Raw genomic sequence first — 26,043 nt, 5'->3', positions numbered from 1 at the left:
TAATAAGAAGAGGGTCTATGCATGTCAGACCTCATACTGAGTTTGCCTTCTGGTTTTCTTTGTTGAGAATTTACTATGTGCTAGGTCCACGGCAACTCAAAGGTTGTTGTTGTTGTTGTTGCTATTCATTAAAATTTTTTAAAAGATTTTTAATGAGACCCTGAGTTATGAAGTTGTGTTCTTCCCCACCTACTGGCCAAACATTCAGATGCTCATTCTGAAATCATAGAACTGACTCACACCACTGCCTGCCATCCTTCTGTGACCTCCCGTTGTCTTCAGGACAAAGTCCAAATTTCTGAACCTGGCACACGAAGTTCTCATGCTCCATCTCTGCTTACATCTTCCAACTCATTTCCCAGAATTACGTGGAGAGCCTCAGCTGGCTGGATTGCTGTACACCTGCAGCATTGTTAGGACTGATTTCCCTCCCATCACACCAGCCGTAATACCTCTCTTCCAGCAGCCTTGTCCATCTGGATATTTCTAGCTAACCCTTCAGTGTGAGCTCAAGAGCTACCTTCTTCGTGGGGTACCTGGGTGGCCCAGTTAGTTAAGCATCTGCATCTTGATTTTGGCTCAGGTCACAATCTCAGGGTAGTGAGACCGAGCCCTGTGTCAGGCTCTGCACTCAGCAGGGAGTCTGCTTAAGATTCTCTCTCTCCCTCCCCACCCCCTCTAAAAAAAAATTACCTTCTTTGTGAAGCCTTTTCTCACTGTCATAGGCAGACCTTGGAATTCTTCTCTATATGCCCAGCTTCAGGCCGTTCAGACCTCCACTCAATCACTTAGAATGTTTTATCATTACTTTCTACCTTCAAAGTGATTTCTTCCCCAAGGCTACCCCTCTTAGGGCAAAGGTTGTATATTACTCTTCATTGTGGTCCCAGCACTCAGCATACTGCTTAATGCAAAATCAGCACTTAGCAAATAATTGGTAGGCTGTAAATCTAATTTCACTTTCCTGATAATTGTGATTTTTTTTTGTTCAGTTTTCATTTATGCATTGAATAAGTGTCTGCTGAGTTTCTGTTATGGGCCAGCCTTTATGCAAGGTACTGAGGACAAAATGATGAGTGAAAATGAACAAGGTCTCTGTTCTTATGTAGTACACTGGCTGGAGGAAGAGGAAGAAATGATTCCAAGCATCCCAGTGATGAACACACAGCTACAAATGAAGCCCTAAAAGAAATGCTGTTATCGCAGCAATGTGATTGGTGGATCCCTGTCGGCTCCATGAACAAAGGGATACAAGCAATGATTAGACATTAATGATTGGGAGGTGGGGAGGCAGAGATTATTTCAGAGAAAGGTGGAGAATTCTGAAGTTTCATGATGACAGGAAGCATGGTTCATTTGAATAAACACGGCATCTGGAGAAGAAAGCTCTAGGGGATGTTGACAATCTGGAGAAATTTTTGGTTGACATAACTGGAGAGCGAGGGCTGTCTAGTGGGTAGAGACCAGGGATGCTAATAAATATCCTAGGATGCTCAAGACAGGCCCTAAGGAATTATCCAGCCCAAGATGTCAATAATGCCAGTGCTGAGACACTGGGGGACAGATACAGGCAGACCATAAAAGTAGTTGTAGCTTGTGTAAAATAGTTTCTAAGAATAATAGGAAACTATTAAAAGATTGAGAGTAGAGAGATGGCATCATCTGGTTGTCTCTTCATTAAAATCATCCAGACCACACTATGGAGACATATTGGATATCTGTCTGATCTTGGATCAGAGAGGAACAAGAATGGATGGGAGAACAGTTAATAGAGTTTTGAATATCCAGGTAGGATAAAAGGTTTTGGACTATGTTTGCCTGCACTACTCCTCTTCCCATCCATTCCAGTATCTTCCACTGTTCCTATCACTATTTCTTTTATTTATTGCTATTTCTTCTTTTTCACTCACATCTTATCCACAAGAGCGATGCCTATTCTGAAAGGTCGTGATGCCTAAAGAGACTATCTTACAGCTAGAAAGAGATCTTTAACACCATGGAGTCTAAATTCTAGTTCAGTGCTCAGATTCTCTGAATGCTGACAACCATGGGCAGCTCACTAGTCCCCAAGGTAGCTCTACCCTCTTGGAAGAACATAGCATACACTGCATTTTTGCAAGCCAGTGGGTTACAGGAAGCAGAGAGAATGGCTTCATGACATTTAAGCTCTCTCATGAGCCATCACCTAGCTACTTCTCCATCTTTCAACAGTTTTGTTTGTGCTTCACCTTCGAGCACAAGCACTGGCTTGTAGTGCTCTTAACATGCCATCCTGTTCCACTGCTCTGGGGTCTGCGCATGCTTTTCTTCTGCCAAGAATGCCCTCACCCTGCCAGCCATGTCTGCATGGTAAACCACGAAATATCCTCCAAATGATACTCAGGCATGGCCTACCTTGAAGAGCTTCACCAGAAACCTCCTGTGAATTAACCCCTAACGCTGTTCATTGCACACACTTATCAAAGTTGAATGTGATTCCTGGAAAGTAGATTTTTTTTTTCTTATTTATCTCTGGTTCTCAGTGCTGTTCATGTAGGCTCAATTACCTGATAGCAACTTCCAGGGCTGGCATGGACTAAGAAAGGCTCCTTTCTCCTTTGTTCCTTCAACCTAGGAAATTTCTCTTAGTTCTGCCTCTTAAGCATACTTGCTTCTTTGTTCCTGACCATGACAACTGACCTCCGGCTGCTAGCGTGGCAGGCTGCCTCTGCTTGTCCCATGGAACTTCATGCTCTGGATGGTCACTCTCTTCTGAAGGCCATGTCATCCAGCTCTCAGGCTTCAGCTTCCCCTTGGTTTATTACCTGCTCCCAGCTTGCTCCTGACCCCGAGACCCGTTTATAGCCCCAGTATCACCCTTAGCTTGCCAGGGAAGAAAAAACAGAGAAGAAGATAGCATAGTCCTTAGGATAAAGTACGTAGGTGCTCTATAATATCTGTAGACACATGCTACAATCTCATTTACACCTTTTGGGAACACATTGGATCCTACATTTTTTTCTGTATCTTTACATACTGTTGAGCAACCAGAACATCAAGGGTCATGTGATAATTACAGTTCACATCATGGAGCTGCTTGAGCAACAGCCTAAGTAAACTCTGAATTTTGGAATTGTTCTTTCCCAGTTTCCCTTTTGTGATCTCCCTTTCATTTTGCTACTTGCAAAATGGAAAGTGGAGGGGGGTTTGTTCCTGGATTGTTTCTCAGTCAGGTCTCTTCAAAAAGTTTATTTGGTGAGAGTTTCTAAGGACATGTGCTCAAGCCCATTCAGATCTAGTGAATTTGAATCTTCATGGGTGGGACTTAAGCATTTGTATTTGGAGAAATTCTCCAAGCCATGCTAGTGGTCAGCCCTGGCAAAAAACCACTAAATAAGAGTATCTCCGAAGTGTCTGTGATGGACACCTAAGCATAAAGTCCAAAAAGTTCTAGAGCTGATCGATGGACGAAGCACGTGCATGCTCCTTCTCTCTTTTGGAATAAAGCTTATCCTAGGTTGATTGTCAATATCCCTACTTAAGTGCCAGATATACACTGACTATATTCACATGGAGGGCTGCTGCTGTAAAATTCTGCACTGACCCTTGTCCATCCTATGGATGTGGAAGTGTACCTGCTTTAGCCAACTACTCTGGCATGTGCTCGGATTTTATATATAGCTTGGATTACCTGCTAAAAATTCTATAATTATCATTTCTCATTTGCTTCTTGATAACCTAAATGTGGTACTGTTTCCTGTAAGTTTTTCAAGTAAAAAATATATTTTAGGGGGATGAAAACATGCTTTAAAAAAAAGTAAAATGGGGCTCCTGGGTGGCTGTTGTTAAGCGTCTACCTTCAGCTCAGGTCATGATCCCAGGGTCCTGGGATTGAGTCCCACATCGGACTCCCTGCTCGGCGGGAAGCCTGATTCTCCCTCTCTCACTCCCCCTGCTTGTGTTCCCTCTCTCACTGTCTCTCTGTCGAAAAATAAATAAAATCTTTAAAAAAATTTTTTAAAATTAAAAAAGTAAAATGTTATAGCTAAGAAAATGGGCAAAGTGTAACTGAAAAATTATTGCACTCAAACCCAGTTCACATTCTGAATCCTGTGGTTATTTACTAAGTGTTTCATGGAAAAGCAGTTTATCTCTGCAGGCTTCAATTTCCAATCTGTGAACTGGATGGATTAACATAGTTTATAGGTTCTTAACTAATGATGAGGTTCATAATCCATGACTGCAGTGAAATTTTTTTTTATACAATTTTATGAGCAGTAATGTGTATGTGCTTGCCTCATTTCTATCCTAGCTTAAGGAGACGGTCCACAGATAAAACTTATTAAAATTAGGGTCTCACTTGGAGATTGTGACTAATAATAAATCAAAGAGCAATACATGAGTTGTAAGGATCCCTTATTCTATTATATTCTATTGTTACATTGACCTACCTGACTGCTATTTCAGAAAAACCTATTGCTTTGGATTTGATACATATTATAACTATGCAGTGCACAGTGATAGGAAGATTTCCAAAAGTGTCTGAGCATTGTCATTTTGGGATAGTAAATCATACAATTCAACCCAAAAGTCATCTTTAGTGCCTATAGTATTCTGTATTTTTGTTCCTATTAATTTGTGTCACACCAACTACACTTTTGTCAAGTTTCTACAGCATTTGCTAATGAGATGATCATAGACCAGTGTCAACTCAATAACAGAATGAAGAATAAGTTAAAAAAAACAAAAACCTTCCTTTTGAAGATCATCCCACTTAAAATGGGAATATTCTCAATTCTTGGAACAGCCTTAAAAATAGAGGGGTTTATACATTATTACCTCTTTCTAGAATGAGGGAATCTGGGGGTATAGAGAAAGACTTGCTCAAAGCCACATCGAATAGCAACATTTAAACAGTTTCGCCCCTGCAACACTGTTACATCCAAGAGAACAACGCATTCTCTGCATCCTTCCCCATCACAGCTAGAATGTCACTCAGAGAGGAAAAATGTAACATGTTTTGAGGAGTCATTATGTCACAGGCAAGAGAACTAATTAATGCAAACCCCTCACCTCTGGTCAGCTCTTGTAGTCAGACTCTTGGAAAGTCTAGTTCTCTCTTCCTTAATGATTGTCTTTATACAAGATATTTAACCTCTGAAGTTCAGTTTTTCCTAATTATAATTGGGGGATTTCACTGTAGCTGCTTCATATGGTGTCAGAAAGTTCATTTAGGGAAAACTCAAGTCCTTCTACAGATTTATCTCCAGCAGTGAGTAGGACACCTTACACAGAGCACGTGCTGAGTAAGTGTTCTTTTCTGACTACCTCCTTTCCCCATCCTCACTGACCAGTTACCTTTAGGAGTCAGTATCATCTCCAAAATGCCACAAGGTATCAACGGAGAGAACATGCACTCACACAATTTAAAAATTCCATCCCCAAGTTGCTTTCCCCCCTTGATTCTCTCAATTGTGTCATTCTCTTAGACAATTGCCTATCCCCACAGCTGTTTCAACCCCTCTGTCTCACGTTGTCTTAGTATTTCCAGCTGTGTTTCCTCATTTCCTATCTGGCTTTCATGTTCTCCACTGAACCTGAAGAGGTTTCCAATTCACTGGTCATAGAATCTATCAGATCATTAGTCTCAGTCTGTGAAGGATTTCCCACCTAATCTGGTTTTTGAGAACCTGCAGTTACCTGGGATGAGCCCAAGTAGCTCCCATTAGACTCTGTCAGAAAGCTAGTGGGAGATAGAGGGAAAACACTTGGACTTCTTGGCTCTTTCAGGCCTGACCCCAGTGACTATCCAGAGCACTTTCTAACCACATCATTGGAAACACTGTGAGTCAATTTCTCCCTAGGTATCAATAGATGCATGCTTAGAGTTGATCAATATTAAAGCCATCATACCATATTTATATTTTTAATAGAGGAAATCATAATGGATGAGTAATAATGAGCAAAAGGTCTTCTGTACCTTTCCAAGAAACTGAAAAAATTCCTCTGCTCCAAAATACCAGAACACGTTTTTCTACCTTAGTTGAACCTGACCCATTTTTAAAATCTTGATTCATTCTTGGGCGCCTGGGTGGCTCAGTTGGTTAAGCGACTGCCTTCGGCTCAGGTCATGATCCTGGAGTCCCTGGATCGAGTCCCGCATCGGGCTCCCTGCTCGGCAGGGAGCCTGCTTCTCCCTCTGACCCTCCCCCATCTCATGTGCTCTCTCTCTCTGTCTCAAATAAATAAATAATAAAATCTTTAAAAAAAAAAAAATAAAATAAAATCTTGATTCATTCTTTTCATTTTTTAAAAAATCATTGGACATTTGTTTGTTCATTAAAAAAATGGGGGGGGGAGCCACCTATTTAAACAACGGTATACCAGGCTACAGGCTCTTACAAATAAATAAGATATAGTTTCAGCCTTCAAGGAAGACAGCTAGTGAATAAAGACAGATACACACTCAACTAAATATCAGCACAATGAAATAAGTATGATGAGGAGATGTGTGCATCATATGAACATGGCATTATGGAGTGAGTGGCTATTTCTTATGGAAGACTGTAAAGAGAGGATTCTTATTTTGGTGATTTGATCTGCTTTTCAAAAATGCAATGATCAAACGATAGAGGAAATTGTATTGGAGAAGTCACCATGAAATTGGGTACATTATAGGAGTTTAGACTTGATCTTCTAGGGAATGGGCAGCTATTAGAAAAACCTAAACAGGAAAAAAGCCACTTAGAATGTTCACAATGATAACCAGTGGGTGACAGACTGGTGGGAAATATCCAGGAAGTGACAAAAATAGTGACGGAGTGGTAGCAATCATTCGGATCAGGGATGATGGGTGTCAGAACCAGGGAAATGGCAATAGGAATGCAGAGAAGAAGGTGATGTACTTGAAAAGCATTTAAGGGCTGAAACTGATAGGATATGCTGACTCAAATACACGAGATGAGGAAAGGAAAAATAGAGTATGGTTCTGTACTTATGATTGAAATGTGGTTCTTAGGTATAAGTCGGCCTCAAAAGGTCATATGAAGCTGTTTTCATTCTTTGACAACATTCCCCAACGAAAAAGGTGGTCTCTTTCCTGAGCTATCAGTCCGTGTCTTTGTCCTGTTTTGGTCATAAGTGATCTTTCCAAAATAAAATTAAAACAAAATCCCTGTGGCCAGTTTACTCCCACGTGTAAATCATTGACTTGCCATGCCTTCGCTGAGAATGAAGCCCAAACTTCTTAACATGGATCACACGTGGCATGATTTGGTCTCTGCCTGCCTTCCCGGCCTCATTTACGGACTATTTTCCCATTCCCAGTCCCCTGTACTCTACGATCCAACCACAGAGAACTTCCCTGTCCTGGTACGGCTGTATCATTGAAAATGCAGTTTCCTTTGCCAGGAAATGCATGTGTTCCAGCAGGCTGCCTAGCAAACCTTTCTCCTTCCTTTTTACTCCCACCCTCCCCAGGCAGAGTTTCCACCACACCTTCTCCCCCAGGCCTTTTGCATCTACTTAATTAACAGTACTTGCCACTCTTATTTCTGTTAAAATATATTCCTTAAGCCAAACACCATGCTTGTGGCTAGGATTACATCCACAAATAGCACCATCTAAGTTGCTACCATCTTAGGAATCACCAGAAGTGAAGACAAATATTAAACAATCACCAGGTGTGTGGGTTATTAAGAAAAATACTTGGTACTTTGGGAGTATAGCCTTTGAGTTTTACCAAGCCAGGGATCATTTGTACTGGATTATAACATAATTATGTTCGTGGAGAAGGGAGCTTGGGTAAACCTTCTTCGTATGACATAGAGCGATGGAAGGCTATGGATGGAAATAGCAATGGAAAGCGATGGAAGGGACTATTAGAACTCGGGGACTACACAGCCACCACCAAAGTCAGGATTAAGACTCACTCATTGGAGGCAGGGGCAGGAGCTCTGACAGGCTGTGATATTGTGATTTATCATAAGAAATATCTACAGTAGTCTCTACTTATCCACAGGAAATACGTTCCAAACCCCCCAGTGGATGCCTGAAACCTTGGAGAGGACTAAACCCTATTTATACTATGTTGCTGCCTAGGATAAAGTTTAGTTTATAAATTAGGCACAGTAAGAGATTAACAACAATAATTATAAAATAAAGCAATTGCAACAATTTAATAGAAGTTATGTGTGCATGGTTTCCTTCAAAATATCTTATTGTACTGTACTCACCCTTCTTGTGATGATCTTGTGAGATGAGAAAACGCCTGTGTGAGGAGACCTGGGAGGTGAAGGCTGCAGGTGTTGTGACGTAGCGTGACCCTACCGTGATCTTCTGACGCTATTGCTACGTCAGAAGGAGGAGCATCTGCTTCCAGACCCTGTTGGTGCAGGAAAAAAAACGAAACCATGGATAAGGGGAGAATACGTATTAGGCTTTTTTTTTTTACCCCATTCCTGGCACAGAGCCCTTAAAACCCTTGTAATTTCCTGTGATAAAGGGCCTTAAACGTGCCTTTTTTATGTTAATGAAGTGACCTTTGGAAAGCCCTTAGGTCACTTAAGGATGGGAGCTGGTTGCCAGGAGAACCAACCAAGTTGCTTAGAGGGTGGGAACTTTCAGTCCCATCCCCTGACTTCCAGGGAGGGGAGAGGGGCTGGAGCTTGAATCAATCAGCAATTGCCAATGATTTAATCAATCATGCCTATGTAATGAAGCATTAAAAAAAAAAAGCAGAATTCGGGGGTTTCCAGGTTGGTGAACACATCTACACCGGGAGGGTGACACACCCCAACTACACCAGGACAGAAGGTCCTGTGCTCAGGACCCTCCCAGACCTCACCCCAAGTATCTCCATCTGGCTGTTCATCTGCATCCTTTATCACAGTCTTTAATCAACTTGGAAACATAAGTAAGAGTTTCCCTGAGTTCTATGAACCACTCTAGCAAATTATTCAAACCTAAGGGAGGGGTCACTGGAACCTCTGATCCATAGCCGGTTGGTCAGAGGCACAGCGGAGAAATAACCCAGGCTCACCACTGGCATCTGAAGTGTATAAAAGTGTGCATGTGTGGGGTGGGGGTGGGCACTCTTGTGGGACTGAGCCCTTAACCTACGGCATCGGATGCTATCTCCAGGTGGGAAGGGTCAGAATTGAATTACATTGTAAGACACCAACAGGTGTCTCAGAGAATTGCTTCCTGTGGGGAAAAGCCTCCCTATAATTGGTGACTAGGAGTGTCAGAAGTGAAGTATTTTATGTGTATAATAAAGGAGCCCCCCAGGGAAGAAACACACAGTAAGGAAGAAAGAGGTGGGTTTTTGCCTGCCTAGGAAGAAAAATTTGGAGCTTTCCCTTTCCAGAGCCTGAAAGCTGGGTCGAACTTTCTGGGCTGATTGACATCTGACTCAAGGAAACAGAATTTTGCTCCAAGCCTGGCCTGATTGGCATCTAGAAGCTGCTGTAAATTTTGTTTCTAGGTATAAACTTAGGATCTGAGTCACACGTGTAGTGCATTCGCAGGTGGGGGTCTGGGAAAGAGAGAGCCAAAGGAAGTAACTGAAAACTTTGAGAAGGAAACATGGGTGTATTGCCAATCTCTGCCTGTGGCTCTAGCAGAGAAGCTTGCATGAAGATTGTGTGAATGTGTGCAGGTATATTTTAAATGAATACATAAATGATCCAGTGATGGAGAGTCATAAATGAGTTAATGACTAATGTAATAAAATATGAGGAAGTTGATACATGAATACTGGAATGCATATGGGTGATGAAGGGGAAGTAAATAGGAAAGTAAATGAATATGCAATTGATGCAATGAATATATATAAGACACTTATTAAAATCAATTTTTCCAGAAGGAAAAAAAAGCAAATCCTGTAATTTGTCGGAATGCGTGTAAGGGTTAGACTTTTCTGTCTTTATCAAAGTCATAAATTCTGAAGTGTGCTCCCACCAGGAGAAGAGTATAGTTCAGTGAATGTCTGAGGTTTGACTGTCCTATAGATCCTGAGATAGGGATTTGGGGACTTCAACAAGATGGCCTCAACTTCCTGGAAAGACCTCTTGACCAGCATTGCCAAAATGAGAAAAATGGTAGGAATGGTGGGCTGGGATGTCACCAGGACAGGGCTGCCTCGCATGAGGTTATTAGGTTTAGAGACATTAACTTACAAACATACCAAGGGGTGTGTGTGTGTGTGTGTGTGTGTTTAAGCCTAGGAACCTGTTTTTTGCATTGTGAAGAGGAGTATCTTATTAAAATGAATGCCTTTTTTCCTCAAACTCTCCCAGAGATCTAGATATACACCAAGTGCCTTGGTATTAATTTGCATTGAGAACTAGAACAGCCAAAGGCACTGTGATATGCAGGACAGTGCCTCTCAAACATGACGTCTTCAGGCCGGCCACTTCACTGTCTCTTGGGAATATATGAAAAAAATGCCCCTACTGGGGCACCTCGGTGGCACGGTCGGTTAAGCGTCTGACGCTTGGTTTCAGCTCAGATCATGATCTCAGAATCCTGGAATCGAGCCTGCGTTAGGCTCTGCGCTCAGCATGAAGTTTGCTTAAGACTCTCTCTCCCTCTGTCCCTCCACCCCACTCTCTGTCTGTCTGTCTCTCTCTCTCTCTTAGATAGATAGATAGATAGATAGATAGATAGATAGATAGATAGATAGATACTTTAAAAAAAATGCCCCTACTGAGTCAATGTATTTAGAAATATAATCTGGAGTCCTACATTTGAGAACTACTGATATAGGTCAATCTCTAAGGCTAGCTAAATTTTAACTGGAAGGTTAGCATTGTTTATATACTCTCGAGAACTGGTCCTCAGCTAAGAGAGCTGGGGATCCTTGCTGTACAGAATCCTTCCAATGGGAGATCTGCCGGTTCGCTGCACGATCTCCCTTGAATGGCTCTCGAATGGATACATTGCTCTCTTTAGGTCTCCCTTGATAACCCAGCTCTCTTTTTGCCTTACCCGTCTTTGCTCTGGACTGAGAACTTCACTCTCCCATTTTGGTAGACTTTGTTGTTTGCTTTGTTTTGGGATTTAAACATATGTGCTCTAAATTTAATCTCTTTTTAGTGTTTTAGTGGTTATGCTAAAAATTACAGATATAATTAACAAAGTCCTCAGTTAACAGATATTTTTATTCCCATGCTGGACGATACAAGGACTTTATTCTTCTCACTCCTCCCCAGCGCATGTGTTATTGTCCTCCAGTATGTAAGTTGCAGCTTGAATGGCTTTTCTTTTTTAACCTCAAATTAAACACTATTATTATTTTTCAGATGGTGTTTGTTTGGATATGCCCAAATGTTTGCTGTTTCTTTGCATCATAGATCTTATTACTGGGATTATTTTTTTTTTCCACAAGTACATCCTCTATAAATTTATTTCATGAGAATTTATTCATAACCTATTCATTGTTTATGTATATAAACATATCTTTACTTCAGCCTTATTCTTAAAAGATAGTTTTGTTGGCAATACACTCCAACCCATTTTTTCCATCACTTTGACAATATTTTCCCATCTTCTTCAATTACTCTGGCCCTACTTGCTTTCCAGGCCTTTGGTAGTTTCTCAAAAAAATCACATTTACCTGTAACAGAGAACCTTGCGTATTTCACCGTGATCATGTCATGGTGTCTCTGCGAGGGGAAGCGTGCACAAGGTGTTCAGTATATGCTCAATAATTTACTATGCAAATAGTCCCAAGCGAGTACAAAAATACAAGGAATTTCGACTCTGAAGTGGCTGGACATTCCAGATGCACTGACATAGAGCATGAGGACAGGCGAGCATGATCCATGCGATGCTCATAGCGCTGCAGAACCTGGCCTTTTTGAGTAGGGACATCTGTCAGCTGCTGGCGAACGTTTGGCATGGAAAATTACCCAGGAGTCCTCTTAGAAACACGACACGAATCCATTAGGTTGTGTTACAAATATTAGATAAAATAAACAAGATGGTATTTTTCGGAGGCCTTTTATTTTCTGACTTTCATAAATCACAACATGCCTTTATTGTTTTTAAATTTAACAAGTGTAACTCCCCCTTGGCTTTGGAGGATAGTGATGCAATGATAGTGATTAATACTATAATTATAGCTTAAATTTCTACAATTTCTTATCCCCTAAAGCTTTCCAAAATCTTGGCTGGCTATCATCTACAGATATTCTGACTACAACATACTTGAAAGAACCATAACGGTAGAAACCAGCTGCTAATAACTGTGCTTTACTGGGAGCCAGAAACGGAAGAGTCAACTTGACCCAAATGGAACTAGAGGCCAGAATTTTGGAGACAAGGTATGATAACCTATGGACTTCTGGTCCAGTGCTCATGTTTCAGGAAAGATAATTCTCGGTGCTTGTAAAACATAGAGCCTTGCATATTTGAGAGTTGGAAAGGGCCCACAGAGATAACGCCATTCTAATTCCTCCTCTGACAAAGGGGGGAACTAAGACTTAGTGAAGAAAATGGGCTTTTCAAAGCTTTACAACTTAGTGGGAGAGCTGGGAGGTGGAGTCTTAGATAGTCCTATTGTCTTCCTCTCTAGGGTTCTTGATTACTCTGGACTCCACAGACAGCACCCTTCTTACTGACCCATGCTCTTTGAAGGTTGGTGCAGAGGGTTAGAAAAGTCATTTATTCAGCTCACAGTAACTGATGTTTGTAATATGCACAAGAAACAAGACATATACTGGGGATCAGAGATGACCTGAATACAGTCTTGCCCTGCAGGATTGGAGTAATAATAGCTAAAATGTGCTGAGTGTTTATTATATGCTGAACAGCATTTCAAGTGCTTTATACACATACAAGTATGTATATATGTGCCCATTTCATGTTTACAACTACCCTGAAAAGGTGATGCACATCCTGAGACTTCAATGCACATTTTCAGAATTAAATAATACATCATTTCAATTCAACTTTTTATCTGGAGACAATTGTAGACTCACATGCACTTGTAAGACATAACGCAGAGAGATCTCGTGTTATCTACCTCATCTCCCTCGATGATAACATCTTGCAATATCACAGTCAAGAACCTGCCATTGATACAATCCACCTAAATTGTTCAGATTTCCAAAACCATATATGTACTCGTGTGTGTGCGCGTCTGTGTGCGCGTGTGTGTATGATTCTCTAATTTTATCACATATGAAGGTTTGTGCATCCACCACCACAATCAAGAAATAGCAGGGTCCTCACAAGGGTCCTCTTATATTGTCCTGCAGTAAGCACATCCACCTCCTTCCCTCCATCACCATCTCCAACCCTCATCCCTGGAAACCAGAAATTAGTTCTCCATCTCTTTAATTTGGGCATTCGAGAATATGATATAAGTGCAATCATACAGTGTACAGCCTTTTGGGATGAGTTTTTTTTTTTCCGCTTTCAGATTCCTCCAAGTTGTATCACAGTTAATTTTTTCTATTGCTGAGTAATATTCCATGGTATGGATGTACCATAGTTTGTTTAATCATTCCCCATTAAAGGACATCTGGATTGTTTTTAGTTTGGGGCAGTTACAAATAAAGCTATCATGAATATTCGTGCACGGTTTTTTAAGAGAACATAAGTTTTCATTCTCAGGGATAAATGCCCAAAGCTGTATAATTGCTGGGTCATATGGTAGTTGCATGTTTAGTTTAATAAGAAACTGCCAAACTGTTTTTCCAGAGTGGCTGTGTCATTTCAGATTTTCACCAGCCATGTAGGAGAGATCATTTTCTTCAGATACTCACCAGCATTTGATTTTTATTATACCACTTTTGATAATGTTATTGAGACGCAGGACAGTCCAAGTCCGATTATTCATTCAGTAAATATTTGTTGAGACAAATACCACTCTATGTGCTAAGGATACAGCAGCAAACAAAACAAAAATCTCTGGTCTCGTGGAACAGCTATCCCAATGAGAAGAATGATTTTTACAAGAAATGCAAATAGGTAAAAACCACAGTATGTTACATGGTGATGAGCTCTGAGGGCAATAGTCAAGTAGGGAAAGGGGAGTGGGATGTTTGGGGATAGAATTTAAATTTCACAAAGGGTTGGCTGTGAAGGTGACCTTTTAGTAAAAACCAGAGGAAGTAAGGAATCTAGCTTTCTGGACATCTGAAGAGAGCATGTTTGAGGCGGGGAACCACAGGTACACAGCCCTGATTCTAGAGCTCCTCCCGGTGAGTGCTAGGGACCTTGAGGAGTATCTGGAAGCTGGAGTGAGGTGATGTGGTATATGGGAGGTGACAGGTGGCCAGATCACCTAGGGCCATGTGGATTTGGGGAGTGACTTTGGGTGTTACTCTGATTGAGACTGAGGACCACCAGTAGGTTTTGAGCACAGAAATGACTTCATTTAATTGTGTTTTTCCAGGATCATAGTGCTGTCTTTACCCTGAATTCCATAAATAAGCAGAAAAACCTGGAAGACCTCAGGCTTTAGTAGAGAAGAGACGAATAGCAATAAACAACAATACCACTTGGTAAGTGACACTGGAAAATTTATGAACAAGCTGAAAGAGAGAGAAGGATGGGACCATCTCTACCTGGAAGGAGAGGAGGTTTTCTTTTGCCTCCCATCTGCCTGTTCATCGGCTTTCAGGTGGGGACCCAAAGCAGCCAGAGATCATCACTCTTCCCCTCTCTCCTCCATCCTTTGCCTGCATCCCACTTCTCTCTGCCTCTCCTCTTCTGTCCTTCCTCCAGGTCTTTTCTTTGAGGAAATACGGTTAAGGGCAATCTGTAAATCTATAAAGGAGCTTCTCTCCTGCTTATCTCCTGATAATGTTATGATAATGTAGGAACCACTGACTTCTCTCACTGCCACTGCGAGAGGCTCAGAGTACACCTCTTTAAGCTCTATTTTTCTCCATCGGTGGTTAACGACAAAGACCCTTTTGCACGCTGTTCAGACAGAGACTGCTGGATGGTGAAAGATTCAGGTCATGATCTCAGGGTTTTGAGATGGAGGCCTGCATCAGGTTCCATGCTGGGCATGGAGCCTTCTTAAGATTCTCTCTCTTCCTCTCCCTCTGCCCCTCTCTGGCTCACACACACATGAGCTCTCTCTAAAAATAGTAATAATAATAATAATAATAATAATAATAATAATAATAATAATAATTTCTTTTGCAATGATTTCAAACTTACAGAATACCTGCAAGAACAATATGAAGAACTTCTGTATCCTTTCCAATGGTGTATGGGTTTGCTAGAGCTGCTGTAACAAAGTACCAGAGACTGGATGATTTAAACAACAGGAATGTATTGTTTCATAGTTCTGGAAAGACTGAAATCAAATCTGAAGTGGAGGTCAAGGTGTAGGCAGGGTTGGTTCCTTGGGAGGGCCGTGAGTGGAGGATCTCTGACTGGTAGAGGGCGGTCTTCTCCCTCTGCCTCTTCACATTGCGTTCCCTTTATGTGCATCTCTGTCAGCATCTCCTCTTATAAGGATGCTGGTTTTATTGGATTGGGTCCACATTAATGACCTCACTGTATCTTGATTACTTCTGTAAAGACCGATATCTCCCAATATGGTGTTACTTTGAGTTCCTGGGAGTTACGATTTCGACATGTGACTTTGGAGGAGGAGAAGATAATTCAACTCATAACACGTGGATTCCCCACATTTACTCTCTCTCTTCACTCCTCTCTTGTTCCCCACGTGCCTTGTCTTTTTCTGAACCATCTGAGAGCCACAGCAGATAGATGCCTGCATGACGCCGTAATTCCCCAGGGTGTATTTCCCACAGGCAGACACTCTCACATCAGCATCAAGCAAAGCTCCCAGTCAGATAATCAGCCTTGACATGGAACCACTCAATCCACATGCCTCCTGCACATTTCTCCAACCAGCTCAACAGTGTCCAATTTGCTTCTCTGGATGAGGAACCTAGTCAGGAATATGTTGCTTTTAGTTCCTAGATCTCCTCATTCTCCTTCAATCTGGAACAGTTGCCTGGCCTTTCTCTGTCCTTCATGTTCCTAACAGTTTTTAGGAGCAGAGTCCTTTCATTTTGTAGGACAACCTTCAACTAGAGTCTGCCTGATGTTTCCTGAGGACCCGATGCAGTCCATGCCATCTTGACAGGAATACCACAGACATTACACTCTCTTATTCTCAGTGACTCACATCAGGAGACACAATGCTGACTGGTCTAACCACTGGTCATGTCAACCTCGAGCACCTGGTCACAGTGCTAACTGCCACACTGAAGTCACCATTTTTCCTTTGTAGTTGTTGAATATTTGGGGGACAAAGATTCAGAGATTACCCTGACCTCTTGTTTTTCCCAGAACTCTACCTACTGCCTTAGCATCCATTGATAACATCTGCCTAAATCATGGTGACTTCTGTTTTCCTCATTCCTTCTACATTTATTAGTTGGCATATTGCTACAAGAACTATCCCTTTACCTTACTTATGTATATGTTTGTTTACTTTTTAGTTTCTATCAATGTGGACTCATGAAGTACAATTAACTCAATGGTTTGTTACATGTGACTACCACCATCTAATTTTGATGCTTACATTGTCCATTTTTGGTCATTAGGGAGCACCTCCTCACTGACTCCTGTGTCTTTTTGGCACATTTCATTTTCTTTGGTGGTTTTCCTTATTTTATGACAAAACAACATAGCCCATGCCCATCTCAAACTTTCTGTTTCTCGGACTTGGAATCAGCTATTTCTCCAAGGACTCTATTCCATTTAGTGGAGGAAGATATTTAGAAGCCAAGATTGTCTGGGTGTTCAGTGTTCTTATAGTTATCATTCTAGAGCAATTATTCATTGTTCTAGTAACTCTCAAGGGACAGAGTTAGGAAAAACATACATACGTGTGTATATACGCATATGTATGTATACATGTATACGCATACACATATATGCTTATATATGTGTATATATCCATATATGAACGTTCATGACAATCTCTCTGTTTTTAAATGTCCACAAATTTGTTGTCACTCCTTCCATCAATGGGTAAGTTTATGTCCCTTTCCCTTAAATGTGGGTAAACTTGTGCCTCATGTGTCACCAGGGGAATATGGTAGAAATGATGTTACCTGATTTCTGAGGCCAGGTAAGGCTATGCAGTTTTCACCTTTATTCATCAGAATACTTGCACAGGAGCCCTAAGCTAGCATATAAGAAGTTCACCTACCCTGGGGATTCCAGATGATTCCAGTCCCTGTGGTCAGGTCACCCCCAACCATCAAGTCTTTCTAGCTGAGTCCCCAGACATCATGGAGCAGAGTCAATGTGTGCCATCTGGTGCTTGTCTGGACTCCTGACCCACAGGATATGCAAACAGAAAAAGTGATTGTTTTATGCAACAATTTTGGGATGGTTTGTCATACAGCAATAAATAACTGGAACAACTTCCAATTCCAAAACTCAGGGTTCTTTCTAGATTCGCCCCTTTTTATTTTTATAAATCACGTTTCCAACATTGAGAAAACTGGCTTTCATTATTCTCAAAATATTTATTCATTTGCTCAGTCAGTTGACTTATTTGCTTAGTATAAGCAATCTCCTAACCACACAGACTTCGTCTTCTGTCCTCCTTCTGTCCCCTCGGTCCCTGGGCACACCACTGCCTTCCTGCACTCCCCCTCCACACACTCATCAGCACCTCTGGGCAACCAGGTGCACTGGTTCCTCTTGGCCCCTCACCCCCAGCCCCACTCTACTTCCTTGGCTATAGGACATGCTGATGCCTCTGAAGGAAAGAGAAAGGAAGGAGGGAATGGGGAAGGGAAATTCTGTTATTTTCATTTTGTTATAGCTGCAAGGAATCTCAAGGTCCAGATTTAGACCACAGTGGGCAACTGACTGCTATACCAACAGGGATAAAGTGTTTGCTCTGATCCCGTGTAAAAGGACATTTCACCGTAAACCTTATCACAAGTGGGTTTCACTGTGCATTTCTCTAGCTGGGTCCTCCACCCTCTGACCTTTAGCTCCTTGCTTATCCATGGGTCTGCTTTTCATTTTACTTACATGCAGCCCTCTTTGTCTCCCCGGGTTTTCAGTTTGCTCAGTTAGTTTCAAATTGAGGCAGAGAAGGCTGATCAGGAGAGCATAGTGCACTCTCCTTGGATCACCCCCGGAGTACCTGGACTTGGCTCTTGAGGGACTGGGATTGGGATTGCACAACAGTGGGTGGGTGAGAGCCAGAGGAATTCTTTTTATTACGCACAAAATGACCTTGTTTTTACAACCTTAAGAGCAGCTCATGTAATGCATACGCACTTTGAAAAGGAGAGTGTTGTTGATCAGATGCATGGTCTCTCTTTTTTGTGTCATGGAACTGGGTTTGAATCCTGGTTTGCATTTTACTAGATCAGCAGTCTCAGTTGAATCATTTCCCTCTCTTGATCTCAGGGATTACGTCTGACAAAATAAGGATTCTAATTCTTACCTTAGAGAATTGACACCTAGGAAATTACGGAAGCATTCTTAAGCTTTCTCCTGAGTTTCTTTACCAAGAAGGGATCTTCTTTAAACCGTGTTTTCTCATTCTATCCCTGTAAGGTCTGAGTTGTGTAGACACTCGTTTGTATTCATGCCTATTTCCCACAGGTTGTTGAGTCTAGAGATAGAGGTTCTATTCCTGATTCTAGCATAAAGTCAACAACTCAGTGTTTGTGTACAAGACTTTTCCCAACTGAGGTCCTCAGTTTCCTGCATTTATATGAAGAGACTGGATTATCTGAGGTTCCTAAATCTAAATTCCCACTAGAAACATCTGGGGAAACTTTCAAAAGTACAGATTTCCTTGGTGTCATCTAGACTTAATTAATCAGAGTATGCACAGTTGGGGCCCGCTTCTCTGTTTTGTCCCAAAGCTCTGATGTGAGTTTTGATTTAGCCAGCGCAGCTGACCCCACCGTATGTTCTGGAGAATGGTCTGAGTGAGAAAATAAGGCATGGTAACCAAGGGCTCCATTTCTGGGGACATATGGACACAGATGCAAATATTAGTCTCCCCTCACCCCATACTTAGCTGGGTGACCTTGGATAAGTCATTTAAACATCTTCCAGCCTTGTCTGGAATACAGAAATCATACTCTCATTCATGTATAACCTCTGCGTAGCTCAGAGTCCCCACTACGTGCATGTGCACGCACACATACACACACACACACACACACAAAATTCATCAAATTGCTTCACAATCTCAGATTGGCCTGTGGAAGTCCAAAGTCCCACCCAAGGTCTGTGGGAATCCCTGGAAGATACTTAGTTTCTCTTATGATCTGATGCTCTACCTAACACCCCTTCCCTTCATCGATTTAGGCACCATATTCTCCAGTTTACAAAGCAGCAGCAACAAGATCAATCATTCGCACCAGTATGCAAGGGTGGTAGATTTTACTAGAGAATTTTGGGGGCTTCCCTGAAAGGCTATACACAGACCTCTGTCATCAGGAGGCTCCCTGCTTCTCTGACTTTCTCTTTTCTTTTTCTTCCATTCACCCTCTCCATCCTGGAAAGTCCTGGACACCCTAAAAGCAGGGCATGGCCACTTTGCTCAGGTTTTAATATCAAACATGCATATCCAAAGCCATTCAAGGTTTCAAAAGAACAAAGCTGTTTCTATCTGACAGGCTTCCCTCCTTTGACGACAGTTGTGGTTCAGGGATAGCAAGCAGATACTCTTGGTTTGCTGTCTGTCTTTGTTTTGTTCTCATTCCACATGTAAAGTACTTAGTGCAGCTCTGGCATCTGGGGCTTTCTGATCATGTGGGACACAGCTACACAGATGCAGCCCAGCCACGCTCTCCTTCTGAAAATGTTACTCCTTCTATACCCACACGGGCCACTTACATTTCTCATGGGAAACCAGCGTGTATCAACCACTTTCCTCAAATCCAACTTAGTATGTAAATACAGCACAAGCAGAAGAGGGTATCTGAGTACTGGAGCTTCAAAAGTCTCAAGTCTAACTCTAACAACAATGACTGTTAGCATTAATTGAGTGCCAACCAGGTACTTCCGGTACAATTTCTTTCAACCTTACTAGCATCTTTGTGTTTGTTTCCACAGAAGGAAACTGAGGTTCAGGGAGATTAAGTGGCTGACTTAGGATTTGAATTCAGGGCATGTCTCTACAAAACGCTGGCTTGTTCTGCTGCATCACATTCTTTTATAAATAATTAAGAGAGGGCTAGCCTTTGTTACCTTGCAAAGACATTAACTGATCTGTAAGAGGTGTTGATACACAGAGATCTAATAATGAAATAACTGTGATTTAAAAATAGTCTCTTTGTTCTTCAATAAAACTTAAGTGAACTTTATAACTGCATATGGCATGCCCTTGTCAAAAACACAGGCAACTTAAAACAGGAAAAAAAAAAAAAAAGATGATTCGATGTTTCCCTATATCTTAATGACTATATAATAGAACTGATGAGCTCTGTGTAGATTTATCAGAAAAACGATGGGGAAAATAGTACCTTGGGTAAAATGTAATTCATTCACATAATTGATGCTTTGTGACTTAAGGAGACAGATATAAATATTTGTGGCAATTTCTATTTTAATAATTCTTAATATGAACACATGAAGATTAGCATTTTACTTAGATTTCTCACTTGTTAATCCAATTTGGAAAAAGAACAGGTAGAGAGGGGAATAGAGTGGATATAATACATGGAAATATCTATCAGAAAGACCCTGGTCATAGATACAACTGACATTTATATATTACTTTATAGTCTATAAAACACACATATACTGTCTCATTCCCTCCTCATAACATGAGGAAAGTCTTATTTATTTGGTGATAGAACTTAGGGAGCTGTGCAGCGTTGCTCAAAATGACAGTCGGGAAAGGACAGAACCAGGAATTAAACTGGAGTCTTCTGTCACTGAATTTCATGTTCTTGCCATTTAATCATACTTAGAGGGAAGCAGATAAATAAGTAAGTGTAAGGGTTGCCTATAACCTATATAATTTTTAGTAACCCAAACCTCAGGTTAATCAATAGCAAAAAAAAAAGGAAAGGAAAGAAAAAGTCGTAGGAATTATAGTATAATCATTAGTTCAATTACTATTGATTTAGTTCCCACAATGTGCCAGGCAAATGACGTGGGTATCTGAGAATGAACAAGATACGAGCTTGGGGACAAACAGGGAAGGTAGAAATGAAGTAAGTATAATTCTGCCCCATTTGAGATCCATTAGGAAGAGTAGACAACAATGTTTAGATTTATGTTGATGTAAGTTTCCCACTGTTTTTATCAACAAATTCCAGGATGAGAGGCACATGCAAGACTGGGCTGCCCTGTGCAAGAGCCTGTAGCAATAGACTAGACATCGGTGACATGCGACATTCTTTGAACCTGGGGCTTCTGTGGTCCTTGGGTCTGACAATGGCAGCTTCTGTTCAAACACACCAAGCATCGATTTACCCGGGAAGGTCTACCAGAGACTTGTGTAATACAGACACTTGTCACTTGGCTATTTTATTTGTTTATTTTTCAATCAAAGAAAAAGAAGCTTACTACTGAGTCTGCAGCCAACAGTCTCTAGAAACTTAGAGAAATCCAATTTCCCATTTCCCAAAACTTCAACATTTAACACAGATGACGTCTCCTGTCTTCAAGTCTTTCTCTTCGTCTGTCTTTTGTTTCTTTAATACATGTTTATGCATACATGTAGCATATGTAAGATTTATGTGTGTATAAAGTACGAGAATATAATCAGCACTTTTGAATTCAGCACCCAATTCAAGGACAAGAACATGATCTTGGAATCCCATCCATCAGTGTTTTCCTCCTCATTCCATCCCATGATTCATTGTTTATATGGAGATATTTTTAAGAAGTCAAACAATAGTATGAGACTTTTATCAAAATAGCAAAAGAGCAATCCTTCACTGCTTCTTACCACCAAGTCCTACTTCCCTGGCTCACAGTTTCAACACTTTCAAAATATTTATCTGGGTACTTGCTTCCATTTTTCTAAATTATGCAATATATATTTTTAGTCTTAATTCTGGACATGATCCAATGACCGTTAACTGTGTATGATGAAGATTTGGCTGCTGTCTTCCAATGTGCCCCAGGGCCCATTCCTTGTACCAACATATAAGCACCCGCATTTTCTTTTCCTTAACTTCTCAAGATAGTTCTATCACATTTTAAATTAAATCAAGGTTTAGTGTTTATATTATTAGACTATGTAAATATTTTCAGAGCTGAGCCATGAAATATAGCATAATTATTTCCTTTCTTTGTATACATTTTCTTTCCCTTAGGTTTAAAAATTGCCTCAACAATCCATTTGTTCAGGGATGTTTTTAGACCTCTAAATATCCACTAGAACAATAAAACTTTGGTAATTTTGGTTAGAAGCAAAAGAAATACATTTATGTATGTATGTATCATCTATTATTTACCCTTGGAGACCCCTGTCCTGGAACCCACCATCCTTGGGCTCTAGCCCCAGCTAACTACTCACTGCTCCCCAGGTTTTGCAAACAGCTCTTCCCTTGGATTTCCCTTCATCCTCATCCTGGGGACTCCTTTTGTCTTCTCTCCAGCAGACAAACCTATTTTCTGAATGCCATCCTTCTCTTATTTACAGTTTGGTTCCTTATTTTATTGGAACAAATGAGCTTCCTGTGTCAACTTAATTTTTTGAGTTCTTGTGTATCTCAACCTGTCTTTTGCTTTTGCATTTTGCTTTTACATTTGAATAAGAATCTAGATATTCAGTGTTAGAGATTCTTTACAATTTTAAGACCTTGCTCTATTTTCTTCTAGTGTCTAGTATTGTGTTGAGAACTGTGATGGCATTCTGATCCCCAATATTTTGTACATGAACTGTTTTCATCTGCTCCCTAAAAATTCTTATCACCTTCCTAACATCACCAATGTTCAGAATTTTCACTATGGTGAACCTTGATTTGTACTTGTATAATTATTTCATATACGCACACACATGCGCATTCACACACACACACACACACACACACACATTTCCTCCCTTCCATTATCTCTTGTCTTTCTTTCTGCAACCTCTACTAGCTATTTCCTGGACTTTCTGGTTGATCCTCTAATATTATAGTTTCTTCTCCTATTTTCTCTACTTTCTGGGATATTTTCTCAACATTATTTTTCAGTTCAATTTGAAGATATTTTTGAGGGGAAATCATGGTTTTAATTTCTAGTAACTTTTTTCTTTGTTCTCAGATCATTCCTTTTCATAGCACTGCATTCTTGTTTGGGCGATGTAACAATTTATTTTACAATTATTATAAACCTGTGAGTGTAGTTTTACATTTTGGGTTTTGTCTTTAATGTTAGAGCCCGTCCTCAAGGGCCTGGGAATATTTGACTATTTATATTTAGGAATAAAGAATAAAAATCTGCCACCTGAGTGGGGTTTGTGAATTATTGGGTTGTCCTGTCTGTATGTTGATTTAATAGTACTCAGTTGTTTCACCGGGATCCTCAAAAGTCATTTCTGTTTCTTCCTCTGGGCCAATCAGAATCCCCAGAGGAAGCCCCCATCTCTTGTCTGCATGGTAGTTGGCTAGAGAGGGTAGGGAGTATGTGGTCACCCTTCAGAGTATTTACTCAATTTCCCTATTTTCAAAATGGCATCTCACCCTCTCTTGAATGGCCTTTCTACTTTAAAGCATCCCTCATTCTACTTTCCCATACAACAAAATGCTTGCCTTTTGCTACGATCCTGAAGGAACAGTTCCTGGGCGGCACAGGGCACAGGAGAGCCTCTGGGGATCTAACTCCTTCAGATTCTTGATCAGTCTGTGCTTTGGCCTTATACCTTTCAATATATCTAGCAACTCTAATTTTTGAGCTTTTCTGGGGTTCTATCATGCAAATAAACTTTTTTTTTTTTAATTAGGATTCCTTTTGAAAGACACTTGGGTTTCAGGATTTTCCAGGCTGTTACGTCAGTTACAACTTACTCATCTGCTTTCCATCTTTCAAAAACTTTTAATGCCCCTTTTCCAGGTCATTTTGTCTCTGGTTTTCTTTATCATGAATTTATACATTTTAGTTTCATTATCATCATTTTCATGGTGATTCGAAAGGAAATATAGGAAAACACATATGTTAGATTACCATTTTAACTGAAATTCTTCTGTCCTATATTCACATAATATGAATTTGTATAATGCAAATTATATGAATACAGGCTATTTAAATAATATGATTATAGACTAAGATAATATAAATGGATTATCTCCATATCTCCAGGATTGCAGAATGTAATAGAAATCCTGGAACCCATCCCTTTGCTATTATTTCTCATGGGAACTACTCTATACAGGAATTTTTAGGTTTCGTGCACTTTTTCAAAAACATGTAACTCAAGCATCTTGAAGAAGAAGCACGTGATTTTACAAAAATCCTTGTGAATACCATGCCAGTGGAAGTTCAGGAATATATGAGAATATATGGAAAGGGAACCTTAGGAACTGGAAGGGGGAGGCTTCCTGAGGAAATGACTTTTAGATGAGACATGGAGGATGAGTAAGAATTGGTCAGGATAACTGAAGCGTGTGTGTGTGTGTGAGTCTGTGTGTGTGTGTGTGTGTGTGTGTGTGCATGAACAGGCACGTGTTTACTGGAGGTGTACTGCAGAGAGAATTGGGGAATAAAAGTGCTTCAGCCAAAGGCCTACATACTTTGAATAACTTTGAGATGTTAAAGATGGATGGAGAACAAAAAGAAACCATGAGCAGATCTTTAAAGGAAGACTGAAAAAATCAGATATTAACTTAAGAAATATATTTTTTGTCTAGAGTAAAGAATGGTCTATACAGGGACAAGAGTAGACACTGGAAGTTCAGATAGGAGGATGCTATTGATAGCCAAGCAGGAAAAGATTGGATCATAGCATGCTTACGGTGTTTTAGAGAAAAATCAGTGGATCATAAAAACATTAGGTAGATGAAATCAAGTGACTTGATGATGGATTAGGTTTGAGATAAGACAGAGTGAGGAAAGTTGGGGATTACTATTCATTCATCCATCCACCCACCTACTCATTTGGTTTAGGAACCTGAGTGAAATTTACTCTCAAAACAGAACATGGCTGGTAAAGTATATTGAGAGTAAGAGATTTTTAGCAATTCTGCTTTTGAGATATTGCAGGTCATTCAAGGTGAAATTTCATATAGGAAATTGGATGCATTGAAGTCATGGGTTCTTCTGGACTGCATATAGATGTGGAATAATGAGCATAAAGGCTATAAGTGAATGCATGAGAGTAGATGAGATCACTCAAGAAGAGCATGCCCATTGAGAAGAAATATGAGCCTGGAATTCATCTCTGAGGAGAACTAGTATTTAGAGGACAGGCAGAGGAAGAGAAGCCTCCATAGGAATTTGAGACCAAGTCACTAGAGAAGTGGAGGGAAAGCAAGTCAAGTGAGTTATCAGTGAAGCAAAGGGAACAACATGTCTCAGGAAGAAATGAATGGCTAATTAAATAAAGAATTGAAAGGTGCTCCAACATGCAGCCACAAGGAGGTCACTGAGGATCTTGTTGAAAGACCTTCAATGGCAGCATAGGAGAAGCCTAATTGGAGAGGTTTGAAAAGTGGCTGAGAAGTGAAGATATGTAGACAGCTAGTGTAGACAAGATTTTCAAAATGTTAGGCTAAAAAGGAGAGGGAAGAGAGAATTGGAAGAGAAACAGGGAGGAAAGAGGGAGGAGGAAGGATTATTATAGATTGCTAGTTTAAAGGGTGAGAAGTAAACATGTTAAAAAATGGAATAATCCAGTGGGAGGGAAGAAGCAGGGAATGAGACGGGGGTATGGATAAAGGGAGGAATGTGACAAGTCAAGAAAGGATTGGGGTATGTAGCACAGATGTAGAGACTTGTTTTTTCTTTCTTTCTTTCTTTCTTTCTTTCTTTCTTTCTTTCTTTCTTTCTTTCTTTCTTTCTTTCTTTCTTTCTTTTCTTTCTTTCTTTCTTTTCTTTCCTTTCTTTCCTTCCTTCCTTCCTTCCTTCCTTCCTTCCTTCCTTCCTTCCTTCCTTCCT

This window comes from Phoca vitulina, unplaced genomic scaffold (assembly GCF_004348235.1).
Source record: "Phoca vitulina isolate PV1807 unplaced genomic scaffold, GSC_HSeal_1.0 scaffold21, whole genome shotgun sequence".
In the NCBI taxonomy this organism is placed as follows: Eukaryota; Metazoa; Chordata; class Mammalia; order Carnivora; family Phocidae; genus Phoca; species Phoca vitulina.
This window is presented reverse-complemented; position numbering follows the sequence as displayed.